The sequence below is a fragment of the Crocodylus siamensis genome, chromosome 10, assembly GCF_052110815.1.
Source record: "Crocodylus siamensis isolate JL-2025a chromosome 10, ASM5211081v1, whole genome shotgun sequence".
Classification (NCBI taxonomy): domain Eukaryota; kingdom Metazoa; phylum Chordata; order Crocodylia; family Crocodylidae; genus Crocodylus; species Crocodylus siamensis.
This window is the reverse complement of record NC_143404.1, coordinates 1,691,931-1,711,440: the sequence shown is the minus strand read 5'-3', so window position 1 is coordinate 1,711,440 and position 19,510 is coordinate 1,691,931. Positions and strand designations below refer to the sequence as shown.

At 44.6% G+C, this 19,510-nt stretch overlaps 1 long non-coding RNA gene across 1 annotated transcript in view; it reads left to right on the top strand.

Moving 5' to 3' along the window:
* Window positions 1–19,510, top strand: part of LOC149856080 (uncharacterized) — a 296,033-nt gene that overhangs the window by 11,135 nt on the left and 265,388 nt on the right. Inside the window, exon 3 of the long non-coding RNA XR_016444389.1 lies at window positions 12,941–13,044. This is a non-coding gene — a long non-coding RNA (uncharacterized LOC149856080). The remainder of the gene's footprint in view (window positions 1–12,940; window positions 13,045–19,510) is intronic.

The following is a 19,510-nucleotide window of genomic DNA, read 5'->3' as shown; positions in this document are numbered from 1 at the left end:
TTTTTGCAGGGGGGTGCACCACCAAGCTCTGGGGAGGCATGTGCACCTGTGTGTGCCCCCTACGTGTTGCCAGTGCCCTCCTCTGTTTTCTCTTTCTCACCCTCTAGAGTGGTTTTTAGAGCAACATGGTGTCTGTACTGCATCCCTCTGATATGACAGACAGACCGATCCAAAGTTTTTTCTTGCACAAAACTTATCCAATAAAGCTCATGGGCCACACAAGATCATCTGTAGTCAGCTCTGCCAACCTCTGTGTTTCCTGTAGTTTTTTCCTCTCCCACTCTCAAGAGCGGGTTTCATTTACTAGTCCACTCTTCATCATGAGCTTAATGTAAACCTTCAAACACTGAGGAGGAGTGAATCCAGGGAGAGACCGTTAGTAGCTTTTACAGCTGTTTGCTGCAGATTTAGACTAGAAGACTAGGAGGGGAGAAAAAAGGTATAAATGCTGCCTCCCTGAATAAAAGGGCTCTATTATGGGGAGGGGAGGGGGTGGAGAATGAGAAGGAAGATCAAGGTAAGAGCTCTGGAGAGTCAGGAGTTGTCAAAAAGCCTTTCCCATCAAGTAGGCTTCAGAGAACCATAGCAGACGGATTTTCAGTAACAGTCAAATGTAAGAGTGTAGGAAGTTGACATGCCATCCCTTGGAGAGCTGAGGTATTGACAAAAGACATGCAAACTTGAAAAACATACATTTGTGGAAAAATCCATCATGACAAGTGACTGCGCTTAAGTCACCAAATGGACCTCACCCCTGGGACAGAACTCAATTATAGTTGCACATCCAATGACTCCATCCAGGGATAAAATGAATGGCTAATAAAAGGGAAGCATGTGGTAATCAGATCTTTCAAAAACTATTTAGCTTTTTGCCACTGAGTACCTGCTATAATTGACGTGCACTTCCCTACAAAACTGCTGCGCTCCTCAACTGGTCAGAAGTGCTGAGCCTTTCTGAGCTGTTCTGAAACACAAACACATCTTTCAGGACTCACTTAATCCTCTCAAGCTCCTCTGAGCAGGAGTCTCACTTAGCCTTTCAGTCCCCATCGGTATTAATTGCACATGAAGGATGTTTCAGAATTTTTTAATGTTTTTACGCTATTAGCAGTTAGATCTGTTTAATGGTAAAAAAAAAGAATGGTGTACTGAGAGACTGCCAATGGAGGTCCATTAAATGTGCAGCTTGCTAGGTTCAAGGTAAGGCAGACCTCTATACTGAGCGAGAACATGTCTGATCCGCAGCTGCTGCTGTGAGTTTAGCTTTCTGTATCAGTCTTCCCCCGATCACACTGTCTTTTACCCAACCTGTGTAGGTTTTTTTTTATTTGTCATCCTTTCTGTTCCAGTCTGTCTGCAATTAAGATCATGCATAAGTTCTTTTTTGTAAAGAAAAAAATCCCTCTCTTGGGTTTTTCCTTCCTGCCTGGTAAATGAAATACCATTCAAGGCATGTGCTTAAGAATGCACCTGCACACACTTGTTTTGCAACATAAAACATCTTGGTGAAACTGAAATGTTGGGTATGAGAACTGCAACTACACTGAGCTAAAAGCAGACAACAGGAGCTGGTAGATAACTTCCTGTAGTATGGAAGCTGGATGCAAGTATATTAGAAATCCAGTTAATCATGATAATAACAGTGGGCAAGTCTTCACGTGCACTTTAATGTGCATTAGCCTATTTTAATGTGCATTAAAGCATCACTGAAAAATGTGCCATTTGGTTAATGTGCATTAAAATAGGTGAATGTGCATTGTGTCACTTAAAAACCATGCTCTTTACTTAATGCGCATTAAGACAGACTAATGCATATTTTCCTAGTACCTCACAATGGAGGTACTAGATTTAATGCATATTATCCAAAGTACATTAATTGAACAGGTAAATGCCCCATATGATCTTAGGCCTATTCCTAAGGCCTTTTCTATTTCTTAAGATCTCAGGATTTGGCCCAACCCACTTCTCCATTCGTGATCACAAGCAGCAGTGTCAGTGTTTTGTTGTGGATGCCAGCTGAGTCACATGCTCACTATGAGGGGATAGGTGGGGGATCTTTGTGCGGCCCTCTGTCCATAGCTGTGGGCAGCCCTTGTATATTGAGCAGGACGGGATATCATAGCTAAATGGGGCAGCTGCATCTTGGCTCCCTGCCTGCCTCTCTGAGTGCACACTCATAGGTGTGAGGCTTCATGCCTTACCTTTGCTTGGTGAAAGTCCTCACTTCCCCACCTTCAGCTCTCATCCCTGTGTATCAACCATGCTTACTCAGCAGGTCCAACTAAGTTTTGGCACTGTGGTTTTTTTATCACAGACTTTGGGCACAAGCAGCAGCCAGTGTTCTTAAATCAAAGTATTTAGTTTAAAAGCAAGCAACAGAAGCTTTAAAACAACACCCTATGCTGGTGTCTCTCTTACTCGTTAGGTTGTTCTATGCAGATGGAGCAGGTCCAGCTTCTTCGGCCACCCCAGAAATGCCTAACACTGTCTAAACAATTACCCCCCTTTCTCAAGTAAAATTGTTCGAGTGAAGACAGTCTTTTAACTGCCAGACTTCCCATGTTCTGCGTTTGTAGGGCGGGGAGGGGGTTTACCACTGTCGACAAAACTCTTTGCAGGTTGAGTGGGGAGGAACTAAAACTTTCAGATTGATCAGATCAGGTATTGTCTCTTAACCCTCCAGTGTTTGCAAAGAAGTGCTGAGTTTTGAGCCATTCTTTCTCCTTCCTGCTTGTTTGCTTCTAAAAATGTTATTTAGAAAATGTCTTCCCTGTCCTGCAGAACATTTTACATTTCCAAATTTTGTGGCAATTCAGAATGAAATTTTCTTCTGAAATGTGAAATTCCATTTCCCACACAACATATATATGTATTTACACACACACATATGGGCTCCTCACCTACCACAGAAGAAGAAATGTCCTTGGATTTGAAATGAACTGAGCAGTTTGCTTTTCCTTCTTAATTCTCCTCTCTCTGCATTTGTTCCACCTTGACCTCTGTCCCAGCTTCATCCTCTATATTTTTCTCATCTTTCAGCCACCTTCCATGACTGTCTTTGTGCTTAGAAGTACTTCTTGACTGTCAGGCAACAAGTGCCTATTTCTTCAAAACCTTCCTTGAAGGACACAGGAATCCTTTAAACCTTTTCGCAATTATATGTGGGAATATTGGCACAGAGAAAAAATACAAAGCTATTTGAAGGCTGTCCTTGGGGAGCTGAAAAATTATCTCATAGCTCACCAATAAGGGCATTTTCTTAAGAACTGCTTATATTCTCTCTAATACATGCCTGTCCTTCAGCAGGCTCCAAGTAGAACATCTTTGTTTAACACCCTTTGTCCTTTTTTCCTTTGTGAACATAGTGACTCAGCACACCAAAAGCCTACTCTGTAAGCCCACCATTACACAAATATTTTCCATTGCTTGCAGAATTTTCTGACTGCAGTGGAGAAGTGGTGTGGTATTTGAGACGGGAGGGAGGCATGTGCATGTCATGGACTGTCTAATTAATTATTTGCTAAATGGTCTCCAGAGCTGCCCTAGTTTGGATTAGGATTCTGCCAGTCTTCCTGGGATCACACTGAAGCCATTCAGAGGTGCAAACATTCGTCTGCTTAGTTCTGCATTTCAGTTATAGATGCACTTAAGAAAACACAGCTGTGTTCTTCAGAAAAAAAAAATAAATGAAAAGGAAAGAAACTTCTATGTTTCCAATGGAGCTGCTCAGTCTGATTAGGACTGGGATCAAATGCTACTCTCACACTATCAGCCATCAGCAACAAGCCAGTTCTGGCCCCTCCATGAAAAATTCAGCGGCATCTTCATTTGAGTCTCTGAAGTTTAAGTGTGTCGCAGGGTAAAATAAAGGAGTGTGCAGTAGTCAGGTGGTCCTCTTAAATATGCATGGTATGATCTTTTCGTTTCAGAGCTACAAGGGCTATATGATCCTGCCATCCAGCCCCAAAACTTTTGAGCTGCCCCAGCAGGGTAAAGAGGATGGACAGCTGATTTTAAAAGGAACAAACTTCAGGGAGCCTTGCAGCAGTCCTGGGCTAGTGAACTGCTGCGAGCACAAATCAGAGCAGCTGGGCTGCTTTAAATTTCAGTTCCTGGATTGGGAGAATCAAAGGATTGCAAAAGGCCTTTTACCTTCCCTGCCTGGCCCATGCCTTAAGGATCTGGCTCTGATTTGTGCTCTTACAAGGGACTTTGAACCAAAACACTGACATCAAACAACACGAGCACTCTGAAGAGTAGGAGACCTTGGGCCAGTTTTACTAAGCTATTTAGGTATGAAAAAAGCAGGTAGAGAGGATTTACACAATGCACTTAAGTGATCATAGTTCAACAGAAATTAGATGCTCTACTAGCTTAGGCCAGATTAAAGCTCTTTAGGCTCCTACCTGCATCTTTCAGTACCTAAAGACCATTACAGAACTGGATGCTGATGCATAGAATGAGTATTATACATGCTTTTATTTACTCTCACTCTGGCACACTGGTCTGTGGTGACCTTGGCTGTTGGTTGGTTCAGTTTGAAGACATTTTATAACATACAAATGACTCAGTGAAGGGAAATCTGCCCCCCCATTCTCCCTGCACTGCAAAATAATAAGGAAAATGAAAACAAAAGTGCCCTGAGGCTGTGACTATCCAGTTTAAAGGACTTCATTTTTCTCTTGCAGAGCAACACTGAAAGTCTCTCCCTACTACATGTGCTAAGCCAAGTCCCAACTGAGATGGGAAAGATTTGGCAGCTTTGTGCAGTACAAGAGCTGTGTGGTTCTTCTTTCCTGTTCATGCTGCCTGGCCACATACCAGCTTTAGAGAGCTTTGCAGAACACCAGCCTTTCCTTCCTCTTGGATCTTGCTGGGTTCAGAATCAAAAAATTAACCCCAAGTCAGTTTCCATATACGCATTGATAAGCCTTGAAAAGGAATGATTCTTTGGGGCTTCCCTGGGCTTCTGCAGCGAATAAACATGGATAGTTATTTTGTTAAGCCCAGCCTTCAGCCTGTGATCCACTAATGATCAGAGACAGGAAAAGGTTAATTCTGGCTTGATACTGAATTTGAAAATATAATACCAGCTCCGAGATTTTCTTAAAATCATAGAAAATGAGGGTTGAAGGGACCTCAGGAGGTCACATTTAGTTCAGGCCCCTGCTCCAAGCAGGACGAACCCCAACTACATCATCTCAGCCAAGGCTTTGTCTACCCAGTCTTAAAAACCTTTAAGGATGGAGCTTCCCCCACCTCTTTGGGTAACTTGCTCCAGTGTTTTACTACCCTCCTAGAGAGAGAGTTTTCCTAATATCCAATCTCAACTTCCCTTGCTGCCACTTAAGCCCATTGCTCCTTGTCCTGTCATCTGCCCTGACTGAGAACAGTTCAGCTCCATCCTCTTTGCAGCCCCCCTGTAGGAAGTTGAAGGCTGCTATTCAATCCCTCTCGGTCTTCTCTTCTGCAGACTAAAACAGCCCAGTTCCCTCAGCCTCTCCTCACAAGTCATATCTCCCAGCCCCACAACCATTTTCATTGTCCTCCACTGGACTCTCTTCAATGGGTCCACATCCTTTCTGTAGTGGGGGGAGGACAGCTGGACACGGGACTCCAGATGTGGCCTCCCCAGTGCTCAGTAGAGGGGAAGAATCACTGCCCCTGATTTGCTGGCAACGCTCTTACCAATGCAGCCCAGGATGCCAGTAGCCTTCTTGCCAACAAGGGCACACTGCTGGCTCCTGTTCAGCTTCTTGTCTCCTGTCACCCCCAGGTCCTTTTCTGCCGAGATGATGCTTAGCCACTTCGTCCCAAGCTTGCATGGGATTCTTCCATCCTAAGTGCAGGACCTTGTTGAACCTCATGAGATTTCTTTTGTCCCAATCCTCCAATTTTCAAGGAGAATTCATCCCCTCTCTCAGTTTACCTGCAAGAAAGAGCACAAGCCCAGAACATGCTGTTCCAAGGGTATGTGCCTAGCTGAAGTAAGGGATGGGGTTGGATTTAGCTCATCATAGCAGTCATTGGGAACCCACATCACAGCAGCAGCTGATCCAAAGCAGCTTTCTTACAGAGTTTTTCAGTATGCTGAGGTTTTGCACAGTTAGGATAGTTACCTATCTACACCCACTGCTGAACACCACTGTCCCTCTTCTCCCATAGACTGGGCTCAGTCCTTCCTGGTCCTTGAGAAATACATAGCTGCACATCAAAGATGATGATGGAATGAATATGAAAGAAGCTAGGCAGAACCAGCAGCATGCTGGTTTCCACATAGCTGAGGGCGATTTAGCAGTGCGGTCCCTCATGTGAAAGGGACACCCTTGCCGGAGGCAATGGCATTTAGCTGCTGGGGGAATACATCATTACTGAAAGAAAAGGGAATGTGGAAGCAGAAGAGTCAACAGCTCTAAAGGAAAGGGGGTGGTTAGTAGTTTTCCTTGTGAATGCATTTAAGGCTAATCAAGGTTTTTTGAGAAATGTGATATCTTTTATTAGACCAACTCAATTACTGCTAATAATCAACTGGTGGGGCTTTTAACAACAGCTAGTGCCTGGTGTGGGGCTTACAGATGTTGTCTAAGTTTCCACACAGCCCAGGTTTGTCAGCCAGCTCCATCTTGACCTTGCCCTTGCAATCCTGAGATGTTCCTGAAGTGAAATGCCTGTGTCAGTGGACTCTGCCAAATGAGATGGGGATTTCCAGCGGCCAAGCCTGGGGGAGCTGTTTCCCTTGTGACCCAAGGTGACTTCTCCATCTGAGCAGGCAGAGTCTTTGTACCTCCGTACACCGCTTTTGGGTGGAGAGGAAGAAGATTAATGAAGGTTTGGGGAATTAATGACAACGAGGTTGTTAAATGATGATCAGAGCTGACAGGGGAACTATTTTTTTCTGTGGAAAAATATTTAGATGAAAGCATTTTTTAAAATCAGAGCTGCTCTTAGCAAAAATAGATTTTTGATGCAAAATGCAAAAAAAAAAACCCCCCGCAAAGTAATTTGTTGAAAGCTGAAATGTGTCGTAGAAGTTCCAGTTTAGACAAAAGGCATCTGTTCATAAAATATCTATCTATCTGTCCATACACTGGTGATGTGTAGGGGGTGCACGTGCACCCCCTGTGATTGGATGCTGCCGACGGCACCTGTGGGCCATTGGCGCTCACGACCCCCTCTACCCTCCTGTGCCGACACCGCTATGGCCACCTGCCAGAGCTCCCCACTTGCTGCTGCCACTATCGTCGCTGCCTGCGGGCAGTCGCCGTGCCCCCCAGCCTCTGGGGGCACATGTCGTTCATGTATACCTAGATATGTAGTTGGTCAGAAAATTTCCCACAAACTCTTATAATGGTTCCAGATTTCAGTCCTTCCCTAATAGTTTATTTTCTGCCTTAATTTGTCTTTCTTGGTGGTATGGCACATAGCAACGACAAAGACATTTCTACCCTCTATTTGATCCAAAGCCCACTGAAAACAATAGCAGCCTTTCCAGTGACCCCAGTATGTGACTAATGGGGGCCCTGCTTTTTCACACTGGCACACTAACACAAGCTTATTCAACACTGGTGGTTTTGGAGGGGTTGGTGGGGAGAATGGGACAGTGATGTCCTAGTTTATATCTGGTTGCACTGCAGTCTGCTGTGTTGATGGGGGGCAAGTTTAAAGTCTTAGTTTCTATCCTTGGAAGAACTCCTCTGTCATTGAAAAAACAAGCACAGCCTATTCATGATCTAACTGGCTTTTGTCTGAGCCTGTTGGCAGGGTAGAGAGTAAAACACCACCGCCTCTTAAGGGCTGTATAACATTCCAGCTGAAAATTCCTCTTTAATGCAGATTTCAAGTGTTCCATAAATTCTTTCCTTCTTTCCCCAAATCTGCTTAATGGCACAGTAAATTGGGTAATAGGAAGACCAATTCACAGCCATGGAAACGTGCTCAGATACTGACTCCCATGCTTTTTTTCTTCTTTAATGTAATTTTTGCTATTTTGTTTGGAAAATGTCCTTGAAAAGGAGCTTATTTTCCAAGCCAGTCACATCCTGGGATCCTTGTGTGTCGGTGTATGTGCCTGTGTCTAAGTGCAAGGAGTAGGCAGAGTCCTGGTGAAACCTCTGTCTCTCTCTCAGTTCTCCTGTTTGAACTGCACATCACAGCCCACAGACTGACAACTGCAAAGAAGTTAGTTACTGTGCTTGGGGGAAAAATCCTGCATTGCTTTTATCTGATCAATATTTTAAAAAGTTGCTTACCTGTAGCTGCAAAGAATAGCTTGCTTAGCCAGTATCTTAAAGGAGCTATTGCTGGAGAAGCCAAGAAAGAGTTTTATAAGCCTGTTTGTTTCTGCCCTGAAAGCTTCCTTCTGTCCTAAGGGTTGTTTCCCCCTTTGTATGTGGGTATCTCCCTTTTATCAGCTGCACTCAACACTTCTAGAGCACTTTATATTTCTTCAGCATTGTACAAACTTTATCTAGCTTATATTCACAGCCTCTTCTGGCAGGGAGCGGGTTTGAGCTCAGCTTTACAGATGGGAACATTGAGGTATGGAGACTTAAAGGTCTAGACTCTGTCACCTTTTCATCCAGTTCTTCCATGCAGGTGAGAGGCTTTGAGACCTGCAGGCAGGGCACTAGTCTGGACTAGTGAGATCTGGGATTGTTTCCAGGTTCCCCTTCTCACGTGCTGGGGAACTGCTAGTAAGTCACTTTGGTTTTGCTCCCTTTCTCCCTGTGAGTCTATTAGAGCAGTAGATGCCCAGTGAAGAAACTCTTGCTCACTACTTGCTAGCAGCTTGAAGCTTAACTGGGGCCTGTATATTCTATTAAAATGCAAATAGTAAATAAGTAATAACTCAGTGGAAAGGAAAATGCTGGAAGCAGACCCAAAGGCTACATCCACCCAGACAGGGTTGACCTCAGGCCTGTAACCACTAACCCTCCACAGCTAATGTGTCTGGGGCCATTGAGGGATGATCTTAGCATCAATGTAATCACATAATTTGCCTTTGTCCCCAAAATAGCATGCTATCAGGGCCAGAATTAGAATTTGGGAATTCTTGCTCCCAGCCTTGTAGTCCATCACACCATCCAGCTTCTTTCTGCTTAGCACTGTAGCCACTTGAAACAATAAAAATAATACAGGTTGCTCTTGGAGGAATGGGAGTGGGGAAGGGACTAATTAATTCTTGTAGCTGTTGCAGTGTTGGACATTGTGTCTAGATTTAAGCTAATTAAAATGTGCAGCAATAATGAATAAAGCTTCAGGATAATGGACAAATATGGAGGAAGGACAAATAAGTCTGGTTAAACTAAGAACAGGCTTGAACTTTTGCCTAATCCTTGTGGCATTTCCAACTCAAGAAATACTGGGCAACTGATGACAGCCAAATCTCATGACGCCTCCAACCAGCATGACAGACTGCAGGCATTGGACTTAGCTTTGAGCTTTGGATTTATAATTGAAAATGTTTGGGGTTTAGATATTAACAGGTGTCTCTGGATGTTTGTGCCAGGACTGTTTTGCACCTATCAGAGCTGCGCAAAGCCAAGAGGTCTACATGGAAGGAGTTCACATTATTCTTTCTCCCAGTCCTGGCTCGTGCAGGGCTTGTTCACCTGCCTTGAGTTTTGCTTTCGAATATTTGTTTGTGAACCTGAAACAGAAATAAAACTTAGAAGCTCCAAGATGAACATAGTGCCCAAGTCCTTCGAATGGGATCAAGGCTCATTCAGAACGGCCACACGCCTCCAATGGTATTGACACTAAGCAGAATTTGGTCTGTGTCACAAAACCTCCAGGCCAAGTCAGTTTTGCGTTTTACTGGGCTCCAGTTCTAAATCAGCTTCCTGCTGGGGGAAGGGGTGCTGAGCAGATGGCCTAAGGTTAAAATAGCCCTAGGAACATTAATCCAAGAATTCAAGAATTAATTAGAGCGGCTCCAAAAATGTGGAGTAGCTCCATTTATTTCAGTAGAATAATACCTTGGGTAGACACCGAAAACAGAATCTGACTACCCAGCAACCTGAGAAATCATGCCATTATTATTATACTATTATTATACCCCTGAATCTTCAAAACACAGGGGACCAGACTGCCTTCCCTTGCAGCTGGGCATTTCCATTGTAGCCAGTTGGAAGAAGGCAGAATCCAGTTGCCTGAATGTGCTTTATGACTAATATAAAAAAGGGCCAAATTCTTTCCTCCTCTGCAGTCCTGTTGGGTTGGAGCTTGGGCTCAGTTATATCAGTGTAAGCCCATAGCAACTCTGTTGACATTAGTGGGATTACTCTGGATGTACTGGGCTGTAACTTAAGGTCAGAATTAGGCCAAATGACTTCACAGGAGCTGTATGTAATTCAGTGCAGAATGTGTGCTGTCTGCTTGGTTTCAAAGATGGGATCCATTTTCTTCATAAACCAGCCCCCCAAATTTGTGGCTATGGCAGGCAGAGGCATGATAAATTCCTTTTAAGAAAAAAGGGCTTTAATTTCAGTCCCATTGCACCCTTTTCTTCGTTCTTTACAATGTTATTCTTTTCCACAGAGAAGGTAATTTAAAGCGATACTTGACTATATTCCCACACCTTTCCCCACCTGAGGAGAGATGTAGCTGAATTGATTTGCATATTTATTGAATATATGTTCCTAGGATGGCCACACTGAGATGCCATATCTCATTTACAGTTTGTTCCCGCTGGCTCTGAGGCTTGTTAAAGGAAAGAGACTATAAAAAAGAAAAAAACACATTACGTGTGGACTGCAAACATAAAAGTGACTGAAGTAGGAAGAGAAAGAGATAGATTGGCAGCCTGGAGACATAATAAGCCATTAAACCATTTAAGGGAGGCTTACTATGGATTGCCAAGTTTGTTGTTCAATTACTGTTACTGATGAAGAATGTCAATAATTATGATTTTCAGCCCTGTATGACATTTACATTTGTAAAAGTTTCAAAGTCTGAATCCACTAAAAAATCAGTGGAACAACTGTTGAGTAGCTGCATATCAGGCACACAGCTTATCTTCTCAAGGAGAGAATGGACTATGCCTCTCCCCAGATTAGAAATGCAAAACTCTACAACTCTTGGTTCAGAGATGATTCCTTTTATTAGACTCTCTCCCCAGACTAAAATCTTTCCTGCCCCAGACACCATAACCAGCTCAGACTACCAGTAGGCCAAGCCGTAGGGACCCAGCTAGGAATCCAGCTTGTATGGACCCAGACTTACGCCACTTCTCTGCAACTTATGCCAAATTTCCAGTTCTTGTGCCAAAAATATGGAGCTGAACTTAAAGAAAAGGCTGTTGGTATTTGTTAACATGGATAAAACAGCATTATTGTCCCTGTTTTCAGAAACTTCTGAATTGTTTTGGCTGAAAGGTTTTTGGGTTTTGTTTCTTTTTTTTCCGGGGGGGAGGGTTGGGGGTTGGGTTTTTTTTTCTAAAATCAGCCTAAGAAAGATACCTGGCATGGAAGACTTCAGCCCAAAGGGTTAAAGTTTGGGACACTTATGAGAAACTAAAAACAGAGTTTTATAGTGGCAAATGCCAAGCAACCTTAGTAATAGGCAGAGCTAGTAGTCCTGCCTCTAATATAATCTTTGTGTTGCCCCCCATTGAAGGCGAATTTTCAGCCTTTCTGAGGTTAAGTGAGGCAATCCTATATTTGCAGATCACTAGCAAAGAGAGGACAGGATGTCATGCTTGTCCGTTTCTCCCCCATAAAGGCGTTTTATTTTCTTCTGCTGGTTTTAGAAAGTTTCTAGGTCAAAAAAAGAAAAAGAAAAGAGACACAGTGCAAAATGTTGGTCTTCCCCTTGAAATGCTGGTCATATATGAGGGGCTTTGTTCCCTCCTGACCTGTAGTTAGCTATGCACAGGGTAGTGCTATCTCTTTTCCCAGTGTAGCACTTAAAGGGGCCTTAGCTGTTTGCACAGGAGAAAATGCAATGATAAAAAGTTGTGAGATGTTTCCTGGGGTGGCATCCTCAAATCCCACAGACCAGCTTTTTGACAGCCCTCTTTAGTAGATGAAGATGACAAAAGCAATTAAGCTGATCTGAAAAAGAGAAATGAAGTTAATCTGAAAATGTAACATGATAATTTATCTGAAGTGTCTCATCATTCTGGTTTCATTTCACATGCACTGTAATAGCAGTGGTCTTTATACGTGCGTTTGGTATTCAGATGGATATCACAGCCACTTTCTCTAAGTACTGCCTTATAATTTAGCATAAGTTATTAGAAACTATAAATAAGATCTCCCTCTGACCATATTCCTTCTGTGACACATCTGAAAAAAATCATAAATTCAGACAAATGTAATTTAGGAGCAAAAGACATTTCTGCTCTTTGTAATATCAGAGTAGGATTCACTTTCAACAGTAGGGAGATGTTTACTGATTTTCTTTAGTCTTATACTCAAATTCTATATTTCATGAAGGGACAAAGGACCTGATTCTTGTTACACATTCACTAATGAAACTTGGCATTATGCTTGATTTTGTTGGTGCAAATGAGAACAGAAAGCAGACCCCCCATCTCTGAAGGCGCCTTTCTTCAGTTGTATAATAATAATAATAATAATAATAATAATAATAATAATAATAATAACGTTGAAATATTTTTGTAAAATATTCAAAATTGTTTTCAGCTCATCATGTTTGAAACAGTTCCATTTTTATTTTTTATATTTCTCCCAAATTTTTCTTCCCAGATTTTGATCAGCAACATCTCATTTTTTTTTATATTTACCATCTAGGTTTCATTAAATTAAGTATTTTGAAAACATTTTTGGTGAGAAATTTGAAATATTTTTAAAAGACACAAGATTGTTGTATGAACAATATCATCAGTGTCAACATGTCATGGTTTTCAAACAAAAGCTATTTTTGAACCAAAGAATGAAATCATGCCTATAATTAACAGTTTGTGTATCTGTTTCAGTATCCTGGTCATGAGCTGATGGAATCTGCATTTGCATGTACAGAGGAATGGCTTTCCTTTGAAGGGTCATTGACTGAAAAAAATCACTATTCATGCAGATCAAGGTAAGTCTTGTTATCTTAACAGTCTGATGCAAGAGTCAAAGAAGGACTGGAAGGGACCTCAGGCTATCTAGTCCAGTCCCTTGCAGGATCATCCCTGTCTAAAGCAGCCCAAGAATGTGTCTGTCTAACCTCTTAAAAACTTCCAAGGATGGAGACTCCCCTCTCTAGGAAATCTTTTCCAGTGCTTAACCCCCCTCATAGTGAAAGGGTTCTTCCTAACATCCAACCTAAATTTCCCTTGCTGCAATTGAAGGCTGTTCTTTCCTGTCCCATTATCTCTTTCAACAAGTCTGAGCCTTAAGAGCTGAGTTCTGAAAGGGTCTCGACTAACTGTCATGGTTGGCCTCCTCTTAGGTAATCAGCTTCAGTTTTTAGGGCAAGGGAGGGAGACTGTTGTTCCTCTTCCTCAGGGCAACCGTTGACCACCGACATCCCTTTGCTGGTAACCTGTTTGGGGCACACAGTGATGCAACAAGCTCCTTGTCAGTGAAGGGATCAGGACTGGAGCCCATGTTTGTACAGCTTCTAGCACAGCAAGGCCCCAATCCTGATAGAGTCCTCTAGATGCTGCTGTAACAGGAAGACTTCACTTGGGTGCTCTCAGACGGCACAGGGACAGGTGCGTCGGCAGCGTATGAAAATACAGATTTCCAAAAGAGCTCAGGGCAGATTCCAATGAGCTTCCAGATATTCAGCACGGATCAGCACTGAGCACACGGAGCTTTTGAACATCTGGCCTGCTGTATGAGAAACATGCACTGTTCCTTGCAGATCTTAGGGGCAGAAACAGCTATCTCTGTGTATGCTCTGTGCATTCACAGTCACTTCTCTTTTAAACATTCTTCCCTTTATCTTGGCTTCTTATGCTCCCAGGGTTGCGCCAGCACCGTCTGCTACAAGTGCAATCAGTGGCTCCCCCGGACTGCTGGGGGGAAGAGAGAAATGTGCAAGAGGCATTTCACGCCCGCTAATGTATGAATCATCAAAGCAGGTCACTGGGGGAATTGATTCCCTCCTGGAAATGTGAAGACTTAAGTAACTGAAGGTGTTTCCTCACAGCCTATCGGAGGAAGGGTGTAGGGAGAAGTTTCTTTGGGGGGGAATATTCATTTGCGGAGCTCTTCCCTCTAAGAAATATGTTTCTACTGGCTTCTCTCTAACAAGAATCCCTGCCTTGCTGACAGGCCTCTTTTGCAGGATTACAGATCCTGAATAGGAACATTTAGGACAAAATAACATCTCAAAGGCTCTCCACAATATGGGGCTGCTTCTTCACTGTACCGATAATACCCCTGCTGGAAAGGGGGCCCCCTGCGTCGGAGGTACTGCCTGGCTTTGAGCTGAAGGCTATTATAGACCAACACGTTTTCTGTGTCACCGTGCTGTTCCCTGCTGTTTGAGCTGACAGCTAATGCTGGGGATGGGAGGCATGTCACCTGCGTCTCGTGGAGTTTGGATGTCAGAGGCAGGGGAGATGGGGCAGGCTTGGGCAGCCAGGCGTGAGCAGAGAGGAACCGTGAAGAGCCGCCAAAGTGCTCCTTGCTGCAGGTCTTGAAATGTCCATGCGGGCCTGACCTTTAGAATTCAAAGCATTTGTCAGGCATCCAGAAGAAAGCCAATCTAACCAGCCTGGGGTTACCTACAGGAAGGAAACAGTGTCTCTGTCTCACTCGCTTTTCACCCATGCACATACTTGCTCACACATACATATATGCACACACCTGCCCCTGGGGCCTGACTCTCCTACAGCTGCATAGCACAGTCTCTGCTGAAGCCAGCACGTCGCACTGTTACATTGGTAAGAAAATTGGGCCCAAAGACCTTAGGATTTGCTGGGTCCCAAATTCTAGAGTCCCCTATGTCTAATCCAGTGATTCTCAGTCAGGGTGCTGAGCACCTTAAGATCCTTTTAAGGGTGCTAGGGGGTGCCACTGTTAGGTATGCAAACATCATTCACAAGATAAACGCAGAGTTTTCAAATAGGAATTTAGTGTTAAAAACATTCTAACCTGTTGTGGTCTTCCTGAGTTCTTTGCAACCAAAAAACTGCTTTATTATTTTTCTGCGGTCAGAAAATGAATGAAGACTAAGCTGGAATTTTCCTTCAGGTGCCTTAAGTCTAACCAGGGTTGCCACAGATCTATTAAGGGGTGTCTCAAGTTTAAAAAGATTGAGAACCACTGCTCTAATCCCACCACCTTTGTTCCATAGAAAATGTCAGTGATTTCTGTGTTCATTCCAGTTCAGGATGAAAAAAAAAATGGAAAATTCCCCAAAAAGCCTAACAGTGCCCTTTTTCCTCAACAAAGCAAATCAGACATGCTGATCTCTAAACCAGAGTAAGAAGAACAGGGCATCAAGTATTTCAGGCTGTTTCCATGCTGAAGTTGGCATGCTGTAGCGCTGTGCGCTACTCTACCGATGTGCTGAACCTGTGGCTCTCGTCCTGCTGCTCTGAGCTCTTCCCTGACATCTAGTGGAACAACCGCACTAAAGCACTGAACAAGCCACCACGTGGTTTGCTTCCTCGAATGCCAGAGCAGAACAACTCTTTCCACGATACACTCATTTGTTTTATTGTACATAATTACAGCCAAAGAACATGCTGTCGGAGAAAGCAAAGGACCTCAGCCTGAGCAGAGAGCAGTCTTCACGGAGAACGTTTCTGTCCTCCTCTCCTGCAGACTGTATGGAGTCCCTGCTAGGTGAACAGTCTTCTAGCAGGAAAAAACCCGCCTTTTCACAGAGACAGTGTCTTGAGCACCATCAAATAAAACCAAACGCTCCCAAGAGATCTAAAGGGGGAAGTCTGGGCGGTTCTCACAATAACCTCTGTGGTGAATGTGAAATCACTATGGGGTGCTTTTTCAATGAGGCCCGAGAAGGAGCTGCATGGTTTGAGCTCACCATTGTTCTCATACCCAGAGCCCAAAGGGGCATTTCTTAGATGAGTTGTGTCATGGGAGTGAGGCACTCAGCTGCCCCTGGTCTCTTAGAGATTTTGCCCCATTTGGGGAAGTGCATGTACATCTTGTGCCTCTGAACTGGCAAACAGGAGTCTGGACTCCCATCAGGGGGAACTCGTGGCATTTCTGGGTACAGTCCCAGAGGTGTCATGGCATATTTGGCTCTCTGTTAGCCCTGTATGTCTCTGTGATATGAACTACTTGGGGCAAGGTAATGCTGACAACAGGATCAATCATCCCTTTATATACATATATATATATATGGTCCGATAAAGCTACGTTCTGGCCGTATACTAGGGGTGTGAGCCCTAATGAGCCATGAGGGTTTGCACCTTGACGTCTTGGGTTGGTGGAGTCCCAACTCTGACAGAGGACCAGCCCAGTTTCTTGCAACCAGACACATGTAACTTGGCTATGTTTGTGACATGTTTGTGCATGCTCACAAACAGGTTGGTTCTGCTGGGCCTGTCCTGATGAAAGATTAGACCTGTCTTCTTTGGGAAGCAGCTTGTAGCAGCTGGATTGGAGCTGTTAGATGAACTGAAATATAGAAGAACAACAGGGAACTAGGCCCCACTCTACTGTAGAATGACGGGTTGTTGGCAGTGGGGGTGGATCCAGAGGGGGTGCAGTGGCATGGCTGCACCCCCCTTTCAGACTGGACTGTGTCACAAGAGCTTCTGGGAAGTTCAAGGCCCCAAAATAGGTGAGAATCCCCTCTCCTTTTCTTTCTGTGCTCAGAGTCATGTCAACGTCCCTCCTCTTCCCCTGTTGCATTGCCCCACTGTAGTAGCAGCAGTAACGAGGAGGGGGGTGCCTCCTCCTCATACCTGCTTTTGGGGGGACTGGGCAGGGTGGGGGGAAACTTTTCCTCTGCCTACCACTCTCATTGCTCGAGCACAGTCCCTGCAAGCCCTGCTGCAGCAGGCAGGAGCAACTCTGAAATTTCCCCTGCTCCTGGACAACCAGGAAAGCTGCAATGATGACTTGGGGAAGAGGAGGGAAGGGGACATGCCTCAGAGCCCAGAGGGGAAGATGGGGGGGGTTGTGCTGTTCTGTGGTCTTTAAATGGTCCCTGGAGGCTCCTGTGGCATGGTTTGCCTGGACTGACTGGGAGCAGGGAGGAGGCTGGAAGCTGCAGAGGTGGCTGCTCCTGCACCCCACTTTGCCAGATCCTGGATCCGTCCCTGGTTGTCAGCACTATACAGACATGAGATCTTGCTTCTTCTGCAACAAAGGGACTCTGATCTTGGGTCCATTTTAGCAGAACTCACAGGTAAACGAGTAACATAAAGAAGTGAGATGGCTCCTGCCATGCAGAGGGGTTACAGCACATAATAATGGCAAGTTATGGCTACCCAGATGGGGCAGAAAGCTGCACCACACTTGTATGGATACTAGAGCAGTCCAAGCAATCCACTGCTGGCTCTGTGACACTGCTGTGGGGTGCTGCATAGTAGGGAGAATCAAAGCATTTGCACTGCTTGAGTGTTTCCTACCGCTAATGATCTAGAGGAGCTACAAGAAAGACTGGCTGTGAAGGGTGCTAAGTGGGGGAACTGGTGGCAGGGAGCTCCTCTGGAAGTAACACAGTAGAACAGGATAGCACTGCAAGCCCAGGACCTCTGCTTCTCCTGGCAGGTTTATTCAGGATTTTCAGTTTGATCACTCTCCATGACTCTTAAATAAGAAATTAATTGAGGTTTTAATAAACAGTCACTGCATACTAATTAAGTACCTACTTGATTATTTAAAAATATTATGTGAAGTTTGTATAATTGTCTACATTGGTATTACATTAGCATATAAAACATACTGCAACTCTCATATGATTTAATGAGGCTGTTACTGTGCATGAATAAAACAGTGATTGATGAATAGAAACCTCTCCTTTGAGCACTGCAATTATTTAATAAAGACAGGTATATTTCCGACTTGTACTGAGCAGAGTAGGAGACGCAGGTGATTTTGGTTAAAAATTGGCCCAAGTTGTGACGTGTGGACTTTGGAACTGAATCTGCTTCCTTACTACCCTGGATCTCAGCATTGCTTGGATTTGATATCCTGCTTTGAGCCATCCAAGAAGAGATAGATATGAGCTGTGTTCTGGTCAAGGCCTCTGCATTTTTCATATTAACTGACTATTTATGTGCCAAGGCAGATCTCAGGGTGCAGCTGAGAGTCCAAATCAGAGAGGAATGCAAAGATGGATTGAAAGATCCTCCGTGCATTGCTCTGATCCTAACGCTTTTCCAGGCAGCCTGGAGCCCTGTGCTGACAGCAGTCTGATGTGCGGTCAGACTTACACTGGTTGCAGTAGCAGACAAGCATCAGCATAGCGCAGGGATGTCCCAGCCAAACTTTCTTTCCTCTGGCCATAGCTCCTATCCCCTCCTACGCTCACAGCAGGAAGGAGCAGTGCTGCAGGAGCCTCTCCGAGGGCCACCTGGGGGGCTGGCTTTATGCTGTGGTCCTTTTTAAGTGCAGTACTTGGGCTCTGGGGCACAGTGGAGTGCACTCAGGGGATGGAGCAAAGCAGCTGCAGCTTACAGAGCAGCTGAAGGGGGCAACGGCAGACATTCAGTTTGGATGTTGTTCTGTGCTGGCTAATCCAGGTCACCAAGATGGCTGGGTTCATAGGCGATTGGAAGAAAACAAAACAGCTTCCAGGTGAGGACTGTTTTAGCATCTGGGGACCCAGAGGTTAAAAGAATATAAAGATGGCTTGGAGCCAGCTGGACACTGCCCCTCCCCAGCTGTGTACATTGCAGCTAGGCCATAGAGGAGACCTTGGCCTCTGAGTCATAGGAGCTAATGAGATGCAATATTATGCTCATTATGTAGAAAGCTGCAAGTGATCCAGGCTTCTCTGAGGTCATAGGAAATACTGTCAGCCACGTGGAAAGGCTCGCTAGTTGCTTTCATAGTTTCATAGTTTCCAGGGTTGGAAGGGACCTGAGCAGATCATCGAGTCCAACCCCCTGCTGTGGCAGGAAAGAGTACTGGGGTCAAACGACCCTAGCAAGGTGTACATCCAGCCTCCTCTTAAAGACCCCCAGGGTAGGAGCCAGCACAACTTCTCTTGGCTTTGAGGGCAGTCAATTGCATTTCCTCCCAAGAGCAGAACCACTCTCCTGGGAGAGGGCTGCACTTCACCTCTCTGCTCTCAGTCTCGTCTTTAGGTACAGCATCTAACTCCAGGAAGGAGAAAGCAGCAACCTGTTGAAAAACACTGGTCTCTACTAGGTACCTAACAATTTCTAGCCTAGCAAACATTGTGCTCTTTCTGAACTGGGAACATATCAGGCTTAAGAGGCATATCCCATCTGTACATCTGAGCATGTGACGTGTGAAAGTCATATGGGGAGGCTGGGGAGACAAGATGCATAGACATGTCGTGTTTCTGTTCACAGAGAAGTCAAGTCAAGCTGCCGTGACCATTGAGGCACCTTAGATGCTGTAACAATCCTCCTAGGCTAACTGAGTTGCTTTGTGTCATT